Raw genomic sequence first — 19,482 nt, forward strand, 5'->3', positions numbered from 1 at the left:
TTGGAAAAAGTCAAATTTTCTACTTGCATATAATACAAACCAGTCTATCTTTTAAAGTACGATCCAAAACAGCCCTAGGTAACTGTTCAAAACTATGTATAAAGGATGTAGGCAAACAATGATGCCATTTGTCTTAACATTTCGTGTTTTAGTCGCTCTGTGAAACGGGTCCGGTGCCGGCTGAGCCTCGGCCTCGGCCTCGGCATGTGAAGGCGGGCGTGAGCGCTGAGTGCACAGCGTGGGTCTGGCCCGCAGCGCCCGCTCAGGCAGCCCACTCGGGTCTGCGCCCCGGCTGAACCCTCGGTGTCCCGGTCCACTGGGGCTCACATTTAAATACTCAGTCTCTCCGATGTCAGTGTGAGGGGGACCAACGAGGACTGGGTGCTGGCACGTGAGAAGAAAAACTGTGAAGGTAGACTAACAGGGCCAGGTCAGGGGTGCCTTCTCCCACGAGAAGGGGTTTGAACTGGACTCTGCGATCCCCTGGGCTGTGGGTCTGGAGCCCGGGAATGCCCCAACCCAGCGTTTAAACAACCAGGAAACAGGGAGCAGGTGCTCCAGTGGCCCCACAGTCACCGCTGGAGGGAGGACACGAACATCCCTAGCACCTGTGCCGTGGGCCAGAGACTTACAGGATGAAACAGCGCACGGAGCTAAAGCTGGCACCCGTCTGCTGGTTAAAATGTTTACTCACCTCCAACAGCGGGTTAGGAAGCCAGGATGTGTAGACACGCGATGCATCTGCAGGGAATCCCAGGTGGGCCTGTGTGGTTCCATGTGGCGTGTGGCTGTGCTGTCCCCGTGCAGCACACACAGAAGTGAGTGACTGTGGCACCACATCAGTGCACAGAGGCTGGGGACCTCGCAGGCCTCTGGTCCCCCTTCTCCTTCCCACAGTCCCCTCCAGCGTCACTAACGTCTACCACGCGCACTTCTGCCTGTGTCACTACTGCTAACGTCACTGACTTTCACTCCCTGTTCTGTGTCCAGTGCCTTCCAAGGCCCCCCAGTGAGCAGTGAGGGCACAGGGACTGGAGAGGTCATCCCTGGGCATGATGGGCCGGCCCTGGTGGGTCTGGCTGGGCCCCCGGGGGAGGGGCAGTGGCATTGGGGGGGAGGAGTTGATGGCTCTGCCCCCACGAATCCGCCTGCAGTGACTTGCTCCTGGCAGGACCGCCCAGTGCTGGGAGCTGAGGGCTCCGGGTCACAGCCCTCAGGCCTCACGGACTTAGGGTGGCTGCTGGCTCCACCCTGACCCGCTCACAGACCTTCTCCATGAGGTGTCTCTGCCCCGGGAGCATCCATCACCCCCGCTCCTGCTCGGAGGGACCAGGAGGTGGTCCCTGCATGGGCACACCCTGCCCCTCACCCCTTCCCAGTGACCTCCCTTCCTGGGCCTTTCCAGGTGGGGACGGGCCACCCCTGGCCTCTGTCACCGGGCCCTCTGACGCGTCTTTCGAGTTTGTTTAAACAGCCGGACGGAGCCTCGCAGGCCGCAGTCCCAGGCCGGCCGGGTGGCCTCGCTCTTCATGCGGACGTGTTGAGAGCACCTGTCAACCCCGGGACAGTTCGCTTCATGGCTTTTCAGAGGGCACCCGTCACTCAGCACAGATGTGGCCCTGGGGACTGGGCTGGGGGCAGGTGGGGCCTGGGTGAGGGGGGGTGGGGATGGCAGGGCGGCTGCCCCTGGTGGCTCTGCTCTTTCCAGTTACCGGGGGGCCTGTGTCCATCCTCACACCCCTGGGTCTCCCCGCAATGATGCTGTACCTGTGAGCTTTCTCCAGGGGGCGTAGGGCCTCCTGGCAGGTGTGAGGGCTGCTGGAGGGCCAGCAGAGTCCCTGGGGGAGGAGGGGACGCAGTAACTGGGCTTATGACCCTCTGCAGCCAGGCCGCTGGCTGCTTTGTCACCTCTACCTTTCACGTGGGGACAATGACCCGGCCCAGGGTCTTGGGGAGCGTGCAGGGCAAGGCCGGCTGTCACAGGACTCAGAAGGCACAGGCAAGAGGCTGAGCGCTGCCCCTGGGCCGTCGCGTCACTGCTGACCCGCAGGCTGTCCTTGTGCCCGGCTGGGCAGCCTCGCTTTGCATGCTGCTGACGGGAAGCTCAGGGCCGGGCTAAGAATAGTGAACACCGAGAGAGAGAGAGCGGGAGCGGAGGGCGGGCAGCTGCAGGTGGGCTGGCTCGGCAGGTGCCGCCTGCTGTGACCGCCTCGGGCCTGCCGCTCCACACGTCTTAAAGGCACCGGATCTGTTGGGGGGAGAAACTTTGGGGTGTTGCTGGCTCAATACAATGGAGGCTGAAGTCTGTACAGTAAGGAGGAGAGAGCTTCCAACCGCGTCCCGGCTCCTCCGTGAGGGCCAGGGAGTGAGCGTTCAATGCTCCGCCCCCGTCGTCTGACCCACGCTCGGCCTGGTTCAGGAGGTCCACAGGTTGGGGGGGCGGGTGGGCGGGATGGGTGACCCCACTTCCCACCCTGTGAATGTCAGCAAGATGCAAATGCTGCTGCTGCTGCGGCCACTATGCAAACAGTGTGAGGTTCCTCAAAAGTTAAAAATAGAACCACCATCCGACCCGCGATTCCCTTCTGGGTGTATCTGAGGAAAGAAAACACTAACTCAAAAAATGCACGCGCCCCCACATCTGCACCCCAGTTGTGGCGTTCTTCACAGTGGCCAAGACGTGGGAACAGCTCGGTGTCCACCCACGGGTGATGGGATGGCGCCAAAGTGGATGGGCGTGTTCATCTACAATGGAACGCGACTCAGCCGTAAAGAGAGCGAAGTCTCACCATGCCAGCCACGCGGAGGGGCCCGAGGGGGTCGCGCTCAGGGAGAAGCCAGCAGAGAAAGACACGCACTGTGTGGTTTCTCACGTGTGAGACCTTAGAAAGCACACCCAGCACCACGCGCACGGACACAGGAGCAGAGCCGTGGCTGCAAGAGGAAGGGGTGGGCGGGCACCAGGGGAGGAGGGGTCGGAGGGCACCGCTCCAGGGCCGAGATGGAGGAGTCAGTCGGGCGCAGGGGGCGGTGACCGTGGCGACCTTGGTGAGGCTCTGTCACAGAACGTGGCTGCAGAGGACAGCCCAAGTTCTCGCCGCGAGAACAGAGAATATGGATATCGTTTCTTTTCCTTTTTCTCCCGCCATCGGGGCCGATGGGCTTACGTGGCCACACCTCACGGTGCATGTGAGTCGGCTCGCCATGCCGAACCCCTAACCCTGCGCGTACACCGTAACCTGGTCAGTTACGTCTAATAAAACGGGAAAACCCCCCAAATTGCTTATACATTTTTTGAAAGTTTGTTTTCCCCTGGCTTTCCACATAGTAAACGTTCGGTGACATTAGAGACGGTGTCGTCACCGTTAACGGGTTTACGGCTTCGCTCCTCCCTCCACGGGTGCTTCCCGGGAACACACAGCAAAGGGCTCCCACGCCTAGCGAATTACCACGGTGTGGGCGCACCCGCGTAACTGCCTCCCAGCCACCTGTGGCCCTCCCAGTGCCCACGCTGTCCCCACAAACAACCACCATCCCACCGCGAGAGCCGCCTCCCACTGCCATCCCGCTGCCAAGCGCAAGGCCTGAGAGGCAGGCGAGGCCAGGAGCTCACAGCCCACCCCGCACCCCACACCTCACACCCCGAACCCCACACCCCGCACCTCACACCCCGCACCCCACACCCCGCACCTCACACCCCGCACCCCACACCCCGCACCCCACACCCCGCACCCCGCACCTCACACCCCGCACCCCACACCCCGCACCCCGCACCTCACACCCCGCACCCCACACCCCGCACCCCACACCTCACACCCCGCACCCCACACCCCACACCCCGCACCCCACACCTCACACCCCGAACCCCACACCCCGCACCTCACACCCCGCACCCCGCACCCAGGCACACAGCTTGGGTTTTCCCTGGGGCCCAGGACTGGGCACCCCCTTGATCCTCCCGAGCACGGGGGAGCTGGGCTCCTCACACCCACACCCCAGCAGGCCTGGCCGTGGGAACCTCAGGCTTCCTTGGGTCCCACTGCCGTCCTGTAATTTCCAGTCTATTTTAGAGGCCTGGCTCCTGCGACCGTTTACAATGTTGCCATTTCATTCCTGGTGTCTCCCTGACGGATGGGAGGGGGTGGGGGGCACACTGGGGCTGGGGCGCATTTTTGGCTTAAATATGATTGACAGCATGAACGCCATCCGCCGTGTGGTGCCCAGAGGCAGGCGGAGCCTCTCACCGAGCCTGTGGGATGCCTGAGGCTTTAGGCTGAAATAGGCCGGCCTGCGGAGCCTCGGCCAGGAGTCCTGCCCTCCCCGCGGCCAGCACCTCCCGGCGGCCAGCACCTCCCGGCCAGGCCTCCAGAGCAGCTCCTCTCTGGGCACCAGGACAGGTCGCGGCCTCGGGTGGGGTCACACAGTGTGGCCGAGGAATCAAAGTCAGGCGTCGGCTTTGCACCAGCGGCTCTGGGAATGAGACGGTTGGGGGCAGGCTCTAGGCTCCTCCAGGGTGGGGGAGGGCCCACGTGTTCATTTACAGAGGGGCCTTGACTTACGAGTTTAATTCGTTCTGAGACCGAGCTCGTTAAGGAGCTCCTTAACTCAAATTACTCTATCAACTCAATGCAAAAAATCAGCCGAGAGACAGCTGGTATCTCAAAAAACTCGTTAGTCGGACACTCGTAAGTCAAGGCCCCACTGTATTTTGTGCCTATTTCACTTCCCTCTGGGCTGTAAGCACCTGGCAGAGCTGACACAGCTCTGAGTTCGGCCGGTGCTGAAGGAGTTGGCGCCGAGTGAGTGGTTTCCGGGCCTGTCCGCGGTTCCGTCCGTGCCCGAAGCCGGCCCTGAGCCCCCATCCCACAGCGTGACCTCGGGCCAGCCCCGGACTCACACTGGGCTGGCGGTAACAGATGCCTCGACGCCACGTTCCCAATTCCTGAAGACGCAGGTTCTGCTGGCACAGGGCCCTCCCGATCGGCGAGGTGGCCCCGTCACCTACGGACCCCAAGGTGGCCCAGTGCCGGCCCGGAGCGAGGCCACCAGCAGGAGGGGTAGGAGGCCCAGGTCCGGCCCAGAGCAGCCTGGCTCCCCAGGGGGAGTCCTGGGCCAGGCAGGGGCATTGGAATGACACTGCTCACTGCCCCGCCGTCCCTCACGCTGCCACCCTCCCTCCTGCACAGGCCCTGGGCGTGGCCCAGACCCACGGCCCCGGTGTCCTGGGTCTGTGAGAAGTGCCCGATCTCGGGTCCCGCTCCAGACCTCGAGCCCCGGCCCCGTGACCCGTGTGCCCGGCAAGTCCGGAGGCTCCGCCCTGGGACCGAGGGGAGAGGACACACTGCCCACCTGGGGCCCCGCACTTGTTGGCGTGAGTGCTGGACGCCCCACCTCTGCCTTCGAACTTGCCTGGCGGCAGCGGCACAGTGAAGGCATTCATCCCACTCTTTCGGGCGCAAGGACAGAAGCAGACCTCCAGGAGGCACGCTGCGGTGACGTGCCGACAGCCACCAGGGCCAGGCCGCGGCGGTGACGTGCCAACAGCCACCAGGGTCAGGCCGTGGCCTGTGGGCAATGGGGGATGCCAGACTGGCTGGGCCACTTTATCAGAGCTCGGGCCTGAGAGCCGCCAGGAAAACAGAGGCCCAGCTGGCGTCCTACCAGGGTTGGGGGGGGTGGTCGAGGGGGGGCGGGGTAGCTTGCGGCACATGCTGGCTGTTCCCTCCGGTTTTCTCTGCGCTGGGAGTGAGCTTCTCATATAAAACGGGGAGGAGGAGTGGCTGAGGGGGAGACAGTGGAAATTGAACAGACGCTGGCCTTGGTGCCTGGCCTTGGACTTGGACCCGACATCTATTGCCAAGGTCCTTCCTGAGTCACAGTAGAAACTTGGTCGGAATGTGGTTGGAATCGGGGAAATGGGCCAAGGAGGGAGGTGGGTGGCGAGCTAGCTGCGTGGGAGGGGCCACGGGGCTGGGGGGGCTGTCCTGTCCCCGGAGGCCCAGGTGGTGCACAGTGGCTCAATGGCTTTCCTTCTGAGACTTTCCAACGTGGAAGAGTTTGTTTTTATAGTTTTCTAAGTCTGCCCCAGGCTCTCACAAAGGGAGCCAGCGCTGGAGGCCCTGGGCCACCAGCTCCTCCCCCAGGGACTGTGGCAGGGAGGAGGGACCACTCCAGGCCCGGCCCAGTGACTGGAAGTCCCCGGCCAGAGAGAAGGGAGTCGGGGCAGTGCCTGGTCTCCCCAGAACCTCGGGTCCCGTGACCACTCTGCCTTTGTCTACAGGCGCACGACTTTTTCTGAATGCGCGTGTGTGCGTGTGTGCACATGCACATGCCTGTTCACACACACATATTGGACATGTGTCGTGCACACTCACACTTGCACGTGCTCAGAAACTCTGGAGGTCCTGGCAGTTCTTGGGGTGCAACCCTGGGGATCCCGCCGTTTCTCAGAGTATGACCTGCGGGACCCTGGCGGTTTCTATGGATGTCATCCTGTGGGCCTGGGGATTTGGGGGTGAAACCATGGGGAGCTGTGGTTTCTCAGGGTTCCACTCTGGGGGGTTGGGTTTTTTCAGGGTTCCCCCCGAGGGCTGGGGTTTCTTGGGTGCTATTTGGCAGCCTCTGAGCAAACTGGCCCAATGGTTCCCTCTGGGGCTGAGTGAGGGAGTAATGAGTGAGTGTGGGGGCCTGGGCACCAGAGGAGATTCCTGGGGTGTGCAGTGAGGGGCACATGGGACTCTTCTGCCCTTTGGGGGGAGCGGAGTTGAGTGCGGCTCCTTCCAAGCCTCCTTTCTGGACCGGACGTGCTGTCTCTCGCCCCATGTTCAGGCTGCTCTCAGGCCGCACAACAGTCTGTAGCTGTGAACCCCACTCTCTGTGCCCCCCACTTCCGGTCAGGCAGCCAGTTCTGCAGGGGAGCAGTGACCTGGGCCCTGGACCGGCGGCTGGCCTTTCCCCCCAGGACCCTGGGCATCAGATTCCTAATTCACTCAGATTCTTCCCTGCCCCCGCCCAAACACACACACACACACAGGCTCTCCCCCCTCACCCCCCCAACACACACACAGGCTCTCCCCCCTCCATCCCCCCCGCCCCCCCGCCCCCGTGAGGCAGAAAGGGGGCTCCTGACGAAGCTCCAGGTGACGGAGCTCAGCTCTCGGCTGACACACCTCCTGGGGCGGCCCGGACAGAACAGGCAGGCCCCTGGCAGCACATTCCTGGGCTGGAATTCGGCCTGGAATGTGGAGCTCAGCCAGGATCCTCGTGGCCGCCCCTCCCCCAGCAGGCTGTGCGGAAGGCAGGCCCCCATTCCGCTCCCAGGCCTCGGCTCTCCGCATCGGGAGGGGGCCCAGCGGGGAGGGGGGCCCAGGGAGAGGCTCGGCCCCCAGGAGCCAGGCTGCTGCCCCAGGGTCTCTGCTGCTCTGCTGTCTGGGGCTCCCCTGAGTGCCGGTCACATTCCGGCCCCAGGAGAGTGGCGAGGGCCAACATCGCCCCCAGGGCTGGGATTGGCTGGCAGCCCAGCACGGGGCACGTGTTGATTGGCTGGCTCAGTGCTGAGCCATTAAACCAGCCAGGAAGAAGCAGAGGCACAGAGAGGTTCCTTAACTTGCCAAGCCACACAGCAAATCACGGGCCATGCTAGGATTTCACCTCCAGGCGTCCTGCTGGCTCCAGGCTGTACCCCAGGGAGCTCACTGTTACGAGGAGACAGGGGTGCCATTTGGGGGTGCAGGGCCCCTCAGCTCTGCAGGGAGACGCCGGGCTGGAGGGAGAGTACCTGGCTTTATCTTCATTGTAGGTCAGCCACAGGTCAGCCAGAGGGGCGATCTCAAACTTCAGAACCAGAACCAGAACCAACAGAGCACAGGGCCTGAGGTCAGAGGGGTCGTGGGCCATCCCCGAGCAGCCCTCGAACTGCCTCCCAGCTGCTGACCGGAGGCGTCCTGGAGCCAGAGGTTTGGGGGGCGGGGGGAGGCCTCCAAGAGCAGCTGATGCATTCCCCAGAGGGTGCATGTGCGCCTTTAAAAGCCACCCCCGTTTCGAAGGAAGGTGTGTCTAGGAGGAATCTTACGTTGCACAGTAGTACGATTTTATATATAATCCTGGAACGTGTGTCTCTGTGTGTGTGCGGGGGGCGGGGGGGGGGGGCGGGGGGAGAGCAGCTCACAGTGCTCCTGGTCTTACCGTTCAGGGCCCTAATGTCCCGTGGCCCCTGGCAGGCCCGGCAGGGGCTCAGCTGGCAGGGAGGTGGATGCCCAGCTCAGAGGTGGCGGGCTCCTTCCCAGCGTCCTCCTGACCTTCCTGGTGGCTGTCAGGTGGCATCTGCACAGACTGGTGTTTCATCCGACCGCTGAGTGTGGGGGCTGCAGGTGCTCATGAAGGACACCCACTCGGATACAGAGCTGAGGGAGGCTCCGGCTCATGGTCACAGAGCTCCCGGTGGAGGCAGAGGGGCCCGGCAGCGCCGTGGGAACCGGGCACATGTGGGTTGGTGGCTGCGGGCTCGCCCCTCCTCCCTCCGGACCCCGACATCCGCAGAAAATGGTGTCATTGCCCAGAACTGTGTCCGAGGCTTAGAAACGGGTGCGCCACGCAGAGGCCACGGGGCATGGAAGGCGGGAAGGTGCTAGGAGATGGAAAGCCCGCCCCAAGCGCGGGAGCTCTGAGCTGTGAGGGCCGGGCCCGGGCCGAAGGCTGATGGGACTGGGTTGGGGGTCAGAGCTGGGGTCCCCTAGGATCAGGATGTCTGCGGGGAGGCCAGGAGAACAGGCCCTGCCAGGCCAGGACGGGCCCCAGCGCCTCGCCCGTGTGCGAGGTGTGTCGGTTCTCCGTGTGAAGCTGCTGAGTAGCATCTGAGTAATTCTCCCGAGCATCATGATTGTTAACGTGCAAAAACGCAGCAAACCCACAGCCTCAGCCAGCGGCCGCTGCTCTGACGGTCATTCCTCTGCAGCGTCCAGTGTGGAAGCGGGAAGACTGGACAGTCCCCCCAGCCCACGTCTGCCCGGGGGCCAGCGCGGGTCACGGGAGCAGGGCTCCGGGGGCTGGGTTCATGTGCCCTCACCTCCAGTGAGCCGCTGGGCCCTGGGCTGGGCTCAGTGTCAGGGCAGCGGGCCACCCCTTGCTCAGCCCAGGGCAGAACCTGGGCCTTATGTGCATCACCTACAAACACCCTGTCTCTAAATCCCGTCACATGCTGAGGTTCTGGAGGTAGGACCCCAGTATGTGGATTTGGGGGGACACAGTTCAGTCCCTAACGGCCTCTGATTCATGGCACAGGTGGGATGTGGCCAAAGATACCACGAGGCGCCCTGAGGCCCCTGTGATCATCAGGGAGAGGCGCTGATGGGGCCCTGGCGGGGGAGCCCTCCTCCTCCTCCTGCCCCCGCAGTGGCCTCTAGCACCTCAGCCCCAAGCTCTCCTCCATGTCCATGCGCGAGGCGTCGGTGGTGGCTGGGACTCTGCAGCCAGCGGGCGGGGATCAGTTCCCGCTCGGTCCTCAGCACAGCGGCTGGTTCTCCACGCTGACTCCTCCGAGATGTCCGCCTGGGTTGCAGCCGGGTTTGCAAAGGGCTTTCCCAGCCTCCAGGGCCCAGTGAGGGCAGGAGCCCAGCGTCCCCGTGCAGGTGCCTCCTGGCCCAGCGCGTGGTTGTCTGGGGCCCCGCAGGTGGGGCTGTGAGCACCAGACAGGACACGGCTGAGGGTGTGGAGGGGAGGGGCTCCGTGCCCACCGCCCTAGGCCCCTGGCCTCCTGGCATAGCTGCTTCCGTCTTCTGTTCTCTGGTGGGGAAATATCGCATCCCGGGCCATGGGGACGCCATGCGGGTTGTGAGGACTGTGCTCGGCCAGGGGACCCAAGCTCGCCGCGGTCCCAGTCCTGTTGGGGCGGTGGCCAGCCCCCCACCCCCCAGTTCGGAGAACACAGGTTCTCAACCCGAGGCTGAGGGTGCTGCCTGAGGGCTCCCCTCCCGCAGGCTGTGCTGGGCGACCCGGTCCCCTGGGCCTGCCCTGGCGCTGCGCGGGAATCCCCCCTCTCCACACCGCTCCTCCGCGGGCTCCAGGTTAGGTGCCCCGTGAGAACAACGGGAGCCCACGGATCGGACCGCCACCGACTCCACAATCCTCCTGTGGGGATGGCCAGTTAGCGGCACCCCCAGGACACGGCAGTCAGGCGGTCACAGATCTGTGATTCGATTGCTGTAGTTATTATAAATACTGCGTACAAATGTACTCGGTCTGATTTTATAAAACGCAGTGGATAAAATGATTGTATTTTTCCTGTTATATCCTCGGACGAAAGTCAGGCGTGCTGACAGTTGTTCATGTGGAAAATCATACAGTAATTGACCAGTAACAATACACGAATAAGCTGTTCATGTACCCGCACGGCCGCCCTCCTCTGCCGCCCTGTCCCCTAAATCCCGCGGACGTCCCTGTGGCTCCCGCCGCTGCGCAGTGGTAGCAGTCGGCGCGTTCACCTTCCCTCACGGGCGCCCAAACAGCCCCGGGATGACTGGTTTCGGACACAGGCAGCAGCCTCCTGTGGGGATGGCCCCGGGGCCAAGGGGCCTGGTCTGAGGTCACCCCTTCGGGGCTCCCATCAGGACTGACCGCGTGGCCCCGGGACAGCACGGCCGCTCGGAGTGACTGTCACCTCTAGGAGCCTCTTCCCAGGACCCGGTCGGCAGCCAGAGGTCACTGCGTCCAGGCTGAGGGCTCCCCTGTTCTGCAGAGGCTGGTGCGTGGGCCTGGGGGGAACCGCGGGCCCCTGTGGGCCTGGGATCGGGAAGGTGAGGCTGTGTCTGGGGAGAGCAGGGCAGGGAGGAGCGGCCGGCATGTCTGGGGCTGCGGGGGTGGGGAGGGTGGGGGGGACTCGGTGTCTCAGGGACTCGCAGGCGCAGGCGGTGCTCACACTCCGGGCCGTGCCCAGGAGCCGGAAGCCGCATCTCCCACCACGTTCCTGCTGCCTCCTTAAGCGGCGCTTTGGAAAAGAATGCTCAGTGGCAGAAAAAAAAGGGAGAACAGATCCAAGTCCTGGCCCTCGTACTGCTTAGATCCTGGGACCCAGAGCTGTGCTACCCTGGTCATCGCTGAGGCCATCCTTGTGCAGTGACAGGCTCCCAGCAAGTGCTTCCCACACTCCCGGCTGAGAGGAGCGGAGGGGCGCGGCGGGGGGGGGGGGGGGGGGGGGGCGGGTGGAGACAGGGAGCCCCCTGCCCCCTCCTCCGCCCAGCGGGAGGCACAGGGCTCTTGGCTCGGGGCTGCTTCCCCTCAGCTCCTCGGATGAGACTTTGTTTTCGGATTTGAGGTATTTGGGACGGGTAAGAATGGAAAAAATGTGCTTTCCCTCTTCCAGATAATTGCCACAGGCCCCGCTTTTGTTTAAATTCTTGGAAACTCATGGTTGCGGCCTGTGAAGTGGGGAGGCTTGGCCCCGGGAGCCTCCCACCGGGAGGATGTGGGCGTCTGCTCTTTGGGGAGCCCGGGAGGCCGCCGCTCGGGTCAGCGCGAGGACACGGGCCAGTGTGCCTTCTCCCTCCCGGGGACACGCGGGGAGTGCGAGGCCAGGCGCTGTGTGAACGGCGTGCGAGATGTGGTCCCAGAAACGAGGTGTCCCAGCCGGCAGGGGACGTCAGGGCGGCCTTCGAGGGGAGATTAGGAGAGGTGGCCGGAGGCCGGAGGGCAGTGAAGAGCCCCAGCTTTCCAGCTGTGAGGTTGTGGCAAACCTGTCCGTTTCATACCTGACGAAGTTCAAGTTCACTTAGTCATTCTACCCAGATGACCTTGCCCTTGTGACAGGTTCTGTGGTGCCAGGCGATGTGCGGCGTTGGCCTGAAGCCCCGTCCTGTAGGGGAAGGTGTTTCCTCAAAGAGTACGTTGGTCCAGTTGTGCAGAGCGGGCGGCGGAGTGGGCGGCTGGGGAGGTGTTCTGCTCTGATCGGCTGGGGGACTTCGGGCAAGCTGCCTCCTTATTATTTTTTAACTAGAGGGGGTCCCTCAGCCTGGCCTGCGCCCTCTCGCAGTCCGGGAGCCCGAGGGGAGCAGGCCTAAGCCGTCAGTTGGACATCCTTAGTGCTGTCATGGAGGTGGGAAAGGCTCCTGCCACCACTGCTGCGCTCGCCAGCCGTGAGCCCAGCTTCTGGCTGAGCAGCACTCCCCTGTGGGAGCGCACTGACCACCAGGGGCAGATGCTCAATGCTGCCCCCTGGTGGTCAGGCATGTCATAGCGGCCAATTGTTCTGCTGTTCGGTCAATTTGCATATTAGCTTTTTCTTATATAAGATATGTTTTTTGTTGATTTTAGAACGAGAGGAAGGGAGAGGGAGAGGGAGGCATCAATTGGCTGCCTCCTGCCCCCCTCCTGGGTTGCAGGGGATCGAGCCTGCAACCTGGTGCTATGCCCTGACCGGGAATCGAACAGGTGACCTCTTGGTGCATGGGATGGTGCCCAACCACCTGAGCCACGCCGCCAGCCGGGCAAGTTACCGAGGACTTTAACCCGGTTCCCTCTCAGTAAAGAGGGCACAGAAAAAGGTACCAGCCTCAGCCCCACTCAGGGGTCAGCTGGCTGTGCCCTCCGCACCCCTGGAGGCTCCTTCCCTGGGACGTCCTGCCTCCTCTGGGCCCCTGGGAGGCGGAATGAATGGCCAGCCCAGTCCGGGGGAGCCATGTGTCCCTAGACATGACGACCCCCCAGCACGGCAGGGGCCTCCGGTCTCCCTAGGGGCGGTGCAGGGTCAGAGTGGACTCTGAGCACCTGGGCCTCGCTTCTCAGGGGGGAACCCCCCTCCTGCCTGTAGCTCCCTTTCTTCGCCTGCTCCCTGCAGGGGCAGCACCGCAGGGAGGGTGAGGGCGTGGGTGGGTCTGGGTGTGGCGTCCTGAATGGGGGCCTTCCTGATAAAACGCTCCCAGGCCCTGCCCTCCTCCGGGTGGGGGTGGCGGGTGGCGGACAGTCTCCTCCTGGTGCTGGAGGCGGGGGGGGAGCTTTCCTGCGGGCCTGCTGGTGTCCTGGGGTCTCCCTGCATCCCCAGTGTGGGTGCAGGAGGGGAGAGGTCTCACTGCAGAAGGGCCTGCCTTGCTGCAGTGTCTCTGAGAGCCTGCTGCCCACTCCCCAGACTTCTGCAGCAGGGAAACGAGGCAGAGCTGAGAGGGGGCCCCTGGGTCTTGGGGACGCCGGCATCTACCTGCTTCCACTCCTCTGAGCATCCCTCTGCCTGGGCCCTCCTTCCCTGTCTGCCTCTGGCCTCTCCGGATCCTGCCCTTTGAAGAAGTCACATGACCTCTGAAGTCTTGCCTCCTCCCTCCCTCCAGGGGCCGGGCCTGGGAGGGGTTCCCCGTGGCTCTATGTTTGCAGGACCCGAGGGGACTGGAAGCTGCAGGCGGGCAGGGAGGGTCCACTCTGAACCCTGTCCTCTCGGAGGGACGAGGGAGGGAAGTTGTGCAGGAACCAGCACTCAGCCCGCCCACCCGGGAGGCTGCTCCATGGGTCCCCTCGTCCCCAGCCCCCACGGGGAGGCCCCTGGGGGGCACGGGGCCCCGGCCCGCCCCTCTCGGCCGCACTGTTAGGGCGGCGAGGCCAGGTGACCGGCCAACGCGGCGCGGGCGGCGCGATTGCCCTTCGCGGCCTCGAGGGGGCCCTGCGGCGGCGAGAGCCGGGAGGACGGCCCGCTCCTCCTGCTCGCGCCCGGGCTGCTGCGCCATCGCCGGCGGGACCGCCGCTCGCCAGGTACCGGGGCCGCGCCGCCCTCTTTGTTTCGGGTCTGGCGCCTGCATCCGCGCCCGGGGGAGGGGTTGGGGCGCGCGGGCAGGGGAATCGGGGCGCGAGGGGACCGGGCTCGGCCGCGGTCCGGGACGGGGAGTGGAGACACGGTCTGGGGGCGCGGGGCGGGGATCGGGGCGCGCAGGGACCTGCTCGGGCGGGATTGGGGGCTGGGGCCGGGACGCGGGCGGAGGTGGGGGGACGGGTCTGGGTCCGGGGCACAGGCCGGAGCCTCGCTGTCCCAGCGCCCGAGTGGACTTCACTCTCCAGGACCGTCCGGGACTGCGGGGCGGGGAGCCCCCTCCCGCCCTCCCGGGCTCAGTCTCCGGGCGCGTGTGTCCCCGCTTTCCCTGCGGTGGGCAGGCGGGAGGGCCCCTGCCCCCCTCTGTCGCCGGGGGAGGCGCCGCCACCTGTGGCATGTGCTGCCGCCGCTGACAAGCAGGAGGAGGGGCGAGTCCTTGCGGGTCCGTGCGCCCTGCGCGGGCTCCGGCCGGTCCTTTGCTGGAAGCGACTTGAAAGTCGGTGGCGGGAAGGACAGAGCCCCCTCCGTCCGGGAAGCCACTCTCTAACCAGCTGGAACATGAAAGCACCGCGGGGTGTGGGCGGGAGCACCTGGGGGGGGGGCGCTGCCTACGATCAGCCGCAGCCCCCGAGGGCGCCCAGCCCCTCACAGCTTTGATCCCGGGCGGAGGCCCCGCTTCTCTTTGGCTCCTGGCAGTGACGTGAGCGCAGGACCTGCGGGACGCTCACCCCACTGCAGTGCAGTGTGGAAGCCGGGCGCAGGCCTGGGGGTGCCTCCCGGAGGCTTTGGTCTGTGACGTCCCCGAGGTGCGTGGCTGGTGCCTTGGGAACTCGATGTGCTTGTCCTGGAGGTTTTGTCTTCCACCTTTGGGCCCTGGGAGCTTATATTTGCAAATCAATCAACAAGTATGAAGGAAGGCAATTCTGGGAGGGCCTGCTGGGCGGGAGCGGGAGGGGGAGGGCCTGCTGGGCCGGGGAACCTGGGCCTCTGGACAGTCCTGCCCTCAGGACAAGGTGGTAGTGACCCTCCTGTGAGATAGAGCCAGTCCGGCCTCAGGCAGAGCCACCGCCTGTGGGTGAGTGTTTGCTGGTGCTGAGGGCTCTGCCTGCGTTCATTTCATCCAAATGACAACCCTGGGGCTTAGTTGGGGTTAAGATCCATTTTGCAGACGTGCAAACTGAGGCAGAGAACGTGGAGTGGGGCGCTGTGCCCGGGGTCGGGCCCGGACGGTGGGTGCGAGGCCTGCCCCCGTGGGGCCCGCACCTGTCCTCACGGCAGGCCTCCCCCGCGGAGCCCTGGGGTTCTTTGTTTACTATCCCCAGCGGGAGGAAAAGCCGGCCTCGCTGGTGCTTCTGGATGCAAACAGACTGGCTTTTACTAAGTCACTTCGCTTCGGCACCTCATGGTTTCAAATGGAGCCACTTGCAAATGTGACCCTGGGAGCTCAGGGTCACTGGGTCAGAGTCTGTGCCTGGGCTGTGGTCTTGCTGGGGGGTGGGGGGGGGGGCAGGTACAAATGGCCTGGGAGCGTTTCTGACCCGGCACTGGTGGGGGCCCCTCTCACAGGCCAGGGAACCGAGGAGGGGGCTGGGCCAGCCCTCTGGCTCTGTCTGCCGTGCGACCCTCCCACCTCCTGGCTGCTCAGGTGGGAGCAGCGATGTCCCGCCACCGCCTCGCTCCCTACCAGCCCCGCCCATGTCCCCCACTGGTGTCCCAGACCCCTGCTGGGGGCTGCCCCTGCTGGACAGGAGGGAGGGGGCCAGGGGAGGCAGGTGGCCACTGTTAGATGCCATAAGTGTCACTGAGAGATTGACCGTCATCATGGTGACCCCTAGACTTTTAAAAAGAGTTATGCTAATTAAAAAAAAAAAGAAGGCAGTGATCCGGAATCAATATATTTTGTCCCAAATGGGCTAAATAATAAAGACATGTATGTGTCTGGTGTCCCTGTCAGTGGCCATGGAAAGGCCCTCTGGGGGAGCAGTCTTGAGAGCCACCACCTCCGGGAGACACACCTTTGCTAATATGTCCCCTGGGTAGGCAACAGGACCCCCTGCTCCCAGCTCAGTCACCTTGCAAGAACAGGGCCTTCCTTTGACTGGGGTCACTCACGCGGACCCTGCTGGCTTGCTGGGCATGACCCGACACCCCAGCCTTGCAAGGCATGGCTTTGTCTCCTTTTCTGGGGATTGGGCAGAGACTCACTGAGCTTAAAAACGTGCCTGTCCCAGGGCTGGTGCTCCAGGTCGGGTTGGAACCCAGATGTGTCTGGGGACAGAGCCTGGGCCTGGCCATCGTCCACAGAAGGTGAGGACCCGAGCTGCGAGTGGGTGTGGGGGTGCGGTGCTGGGTGGGGTCCCTGATTGGAACCCAGGTCCCTCTGCAGTGCTGGGACTTCTTCCTAAGACCAGGGGTCTCCAAGGCCCCCCACCTTCCCCCGCCCCCCATCTGGGCAAAGTTTTGAGGAGCCCGGGCCACAGCTGTCCAGGGTTCCTGCCGCAGCTGCTTCCTGGGGGCGGGGGGGGGGGGGGGGCTACGCCTCCCTGTACAGCCCCTTCCTTCCTCCACAGCTCTAATTCGGGCTCTAATTTGCACGTGGAGGCTGCTGCCTTCCTCTTCCTCTGTCCTGGGAGAGAGAATAGCTCCCCACGTGTCCCCTGCAGCAGCTTTGTTCTCACGTGTATCAGGCTCTGGGCACCCGCTGCCAGCCTTCCCTCCGGCCAGGCTGCTCCCCTCCGACCAGGCTGCTCCCCTCCGACCAGGCTGCTCCCCTCCGGCCAGGCTGCTCCCCTCCAGGCCAGGCTGCTCCCCTCTGGCCAGGCTGCTCCCCTCCGGCCAGGCTGCTCCCCTCCAGGACAGGCTGCTCCCCTCCAACCAGGCTGCTCCCTCCAGGCCAGGCTGCTCCCCTCCGACCAGGCTGCTCCCCTCTGACCAGGCTGCTCCCCTCCAGGCCAGGCTGCTCCCCTCCGGCCAGGCTGCTCCCCTCCAGGACAGGCTGCTCCCCTCCAACCAGGCTGCTCCCTCTAGGCCAGGCTGCTCCCCTCCAGGCCAGGCTGCTCCCCTCTGGCCAGGCTGCTCCCCTCTGACCAGGCTGCTCCCCTCCAGGCCAGGCTGCTCCCCTCCGGCCAGGCTGCTCCCCTCCAGGACAGGCTGCTCCCCTCCAACCAGGCTGCTCCCTCTAGGCCAGGCTGCTCCCCTCTAGGCCAGGCTGCTCCCCTCCGACCAGGCTGCTCCCTCTAGGCCAGGCTGCTCCCCTCCAGGCCAGGCTGCTCCCTCTAGGCCAGGCTGCTCCCCTCCGGCCAGGCTGCGCCTGCACAGGGGACCCTCCAGGTGGGCCCAGGGTTGCACCTCCTGTGTGGTAGCGCCCGCAAGTGTGGTGACCACAGGCCCCGGCTCTCCAGGTCTGAGGTTTGGAAGACACAGAGAGGAGGGCCCTGGACCCCGCTGGGGGGTGTCCCCTCTCTCCCCGCAGCTGGGATGGGGAGCAGGCCCCCCTCTGGCTGCGTGCCCTGGGCCAGGCTGGGCCATTAGCGGGCGTCTGTGTTCTGCACACATTCCTCCGGGAGCTGAACAAAAGGGCCCCATTGACTGGGCCCTGGCGCTCTGCTCCGCTGTAATCCATCACCTCCCTGAGCGCCCCCGCCCCACGGGTGATTCTGGACACGGATCAAAGGTACAGTTCAGGCTTCAGGCGGCGGCTGGGAGGGGACGGCCGGGCCCGGCAGCCACAAACCTGGGCAAAGCTGCCCTTTGTCACGGTGACTGCCCTGTGGTCCCCTCCCTGCAGCCCGGACACGGCCAGCTCTCGGGACTCACCACACGCTCCCTGCGGGTGTGGTTTGTGTGATTGGGCTGTTTGTCCAGCGTGTGGCTCTTATTGGGGTCCTGGGTCTCCACAGCCCGGGCCCTGCTGGAGCATCGAGTCCGTCCTATCTGACCCCATGGGCAGGCCTGTGAGACAGCAGGGGCAGCGGGAGGTCGGGGGGCGGGGAGTGCTCAGGGCAGGAGCTTCTCAGATCATGGACGTGTCTTCGCTCCTAAGTTGTCCTTTGACCTTGTCCACAAAGTGATTCGTCATTTACGTGCGCTCGCGCAGTCTCAGGGCAGATGGAGAAGGGACGCAGGAAGGAGGTGCTGCCCGCAGCGTGTCCCCCGCGCGCGCCGGGCACCCTGTGTCCAGTTTACAAGCTGAGAGCAAGTGCACTATCTGGTACCTTTTGGCATTGACGTGGCTGGAACAGCCTTTCCCACCGTCACAGCTGTGCTCACGCGTGTGGATGACAGCACAGCGGGTGCCCTGTGCGTGGACGTGCGGCCCAGGGCACGGTGACCATTGGGCCTGCGGTCACCACAGCCTGCGGTCAGCCCTGTCGGGTCATCGTGGGGCCAGAGCCCGACTAGTCATGTCCTTGGAGGACGTCTGAGGCCATTCGAGGTCAAAGAACAAAACTCCTTTTGATTGTGGCAAAATACATGTGACGTAAAATTTACTATTTTAATCATTTTTATTTTATTTAAAAAATATATTGTTATTGATTTCAGAGAGGAAGGGAGAGGGAGAGAGAGACAGGAACATCAATGATGAGAGAGAATCATGGGCCAGCTGCCTCCTGCACACCCCACACTGGGGATGGAGCCCGCAACCGGGCCTGTGCCCTGACCGGGAATCGAACCAGGACCTCCTGGTTCATAGGTCAGCGCTCAACCACTGAGCCACACCGGCCAGGCCTGATCACTTTTAAGTGCACAGCTCGGTGGCACTAAGTACTCTCACATTTTGTGTGGCCGTTACCACGTCCATCCACAGCTCATCCTCCTGCAAAGCTGAGCCTCTGTCCCCATCACACACTCACTCCCCCCGCCCCCTACCCCTGGCACCACCGTCTCCTTTCTGTCGGATGAATTGGCTGCTTTGGGGGCCTCCTGCCAGCGGGCTTGCACAGTGTCTGCCCTGTGGCCGCTTGCTTCCTCAGTGCCATGCCCCCAGGGCCCACCCGCGGCAGCAGGTGTCGGATGGCCGTCCCCTCCAGCCGCGTCTTCGCCGCATGGTGGACACATCTGCGTGTCACTCAGGTGCTGAGGGGCTCGGCGGCTCCCGTGGGGCCCCTGCTTTGCACCCGTGGGCTCCCCCCTGGACGTGAGCACAGACTCTCTGAAGCCCCTTCACATGCGTGGTCCAGCATGGTCATGGGGTCCTGCCTGCGTCCACTTGTGTCTGCCCGTGTCTGCGCGGGGGGCGGGGAGCCTGCCGCAGCAGCCAGGCCCGCGGGGAGGGGCGAGGGGCCGGCGTCTCCCTGGTTTTGACAGATTGTGTAAACTCCGTGATGAATGCGATGAGAAAGCGGGAAGAATGGCTTTTGTTTAAAAAAAAAAAGAGCCTTCGTGTTGCTTGGTGTTATTTTCGGTTAAAGGCCCGATCTGTCTCTGGAGCCTGGCTTTAATTTGGGTGAACGGGCCCGTCTGGGAGCTGCTGCCGCGCCTGTGATCTGGGGAGCAGTTGCTCCGTGTCTTGGGGGGCAGACCGGCCTGCTCTGGCTCGGCCCTGGGCCGTGGTGGTGGCGACAGGGCTGGGAAGGCCTGGGCCGGCGGGAGGCCGAGCCTGCCGGCAGGGAGGCCCCAGCGGCGGGGCGGGGCCCAGGCCAGCTGGTGGCCGCTGGTTAATCTTTACCCGGAGAATATGTTCCGTCTCCAGCGGGAAGGCC

The 19,482-nt window shown here is 64.2% G+C and overlaps 1 protein-coding gene across 4 annotated transcripts in view; it reads left to right on the forward strand.

The window, feature by feature from the left end:
- The first annotated feature begins 13,378 nt into the window (after positions 1-13,378).
- Positions 13,379-19,482, forward strand: part of TNS3 (tensin 3) — a 106,308-nt gene continuing 100,204 nt past the window's right edge. For 2 of the 4 annotated variants that reach the window (XM_070424858.1, XM_070424860.1), the window contains exon 1: positions 13,379-13,725. The gene's annotated coding sequence lies outside the window, so the exon portion shown is untranslated. Of the gene's footprint in view, positions 13,726-14,838; positions 14,856-19,482 lie in introns of those variants that run through there. The other 2 variants (XM_070424861.1, XM_070424862.1) reach the window with 2 other exon arrangements.

The sequence above is a fragment of the Myotis yumanensis genome, unplaced genomic scaffold, assembly GCF_028538775.1.
Source record: "Myotis yumanensis isolate MYYU_CA2020_CCGP unplaced genomic scaffold, mMyoYum1.0.hap1 SCAF_9, whole genome shotgun sequence".
NCBI lineage: Eukaryota > Metazoa > Chordata > Mammalia > Chiroptera > Vespertilionidae > Myotis > Myotis yumanensis.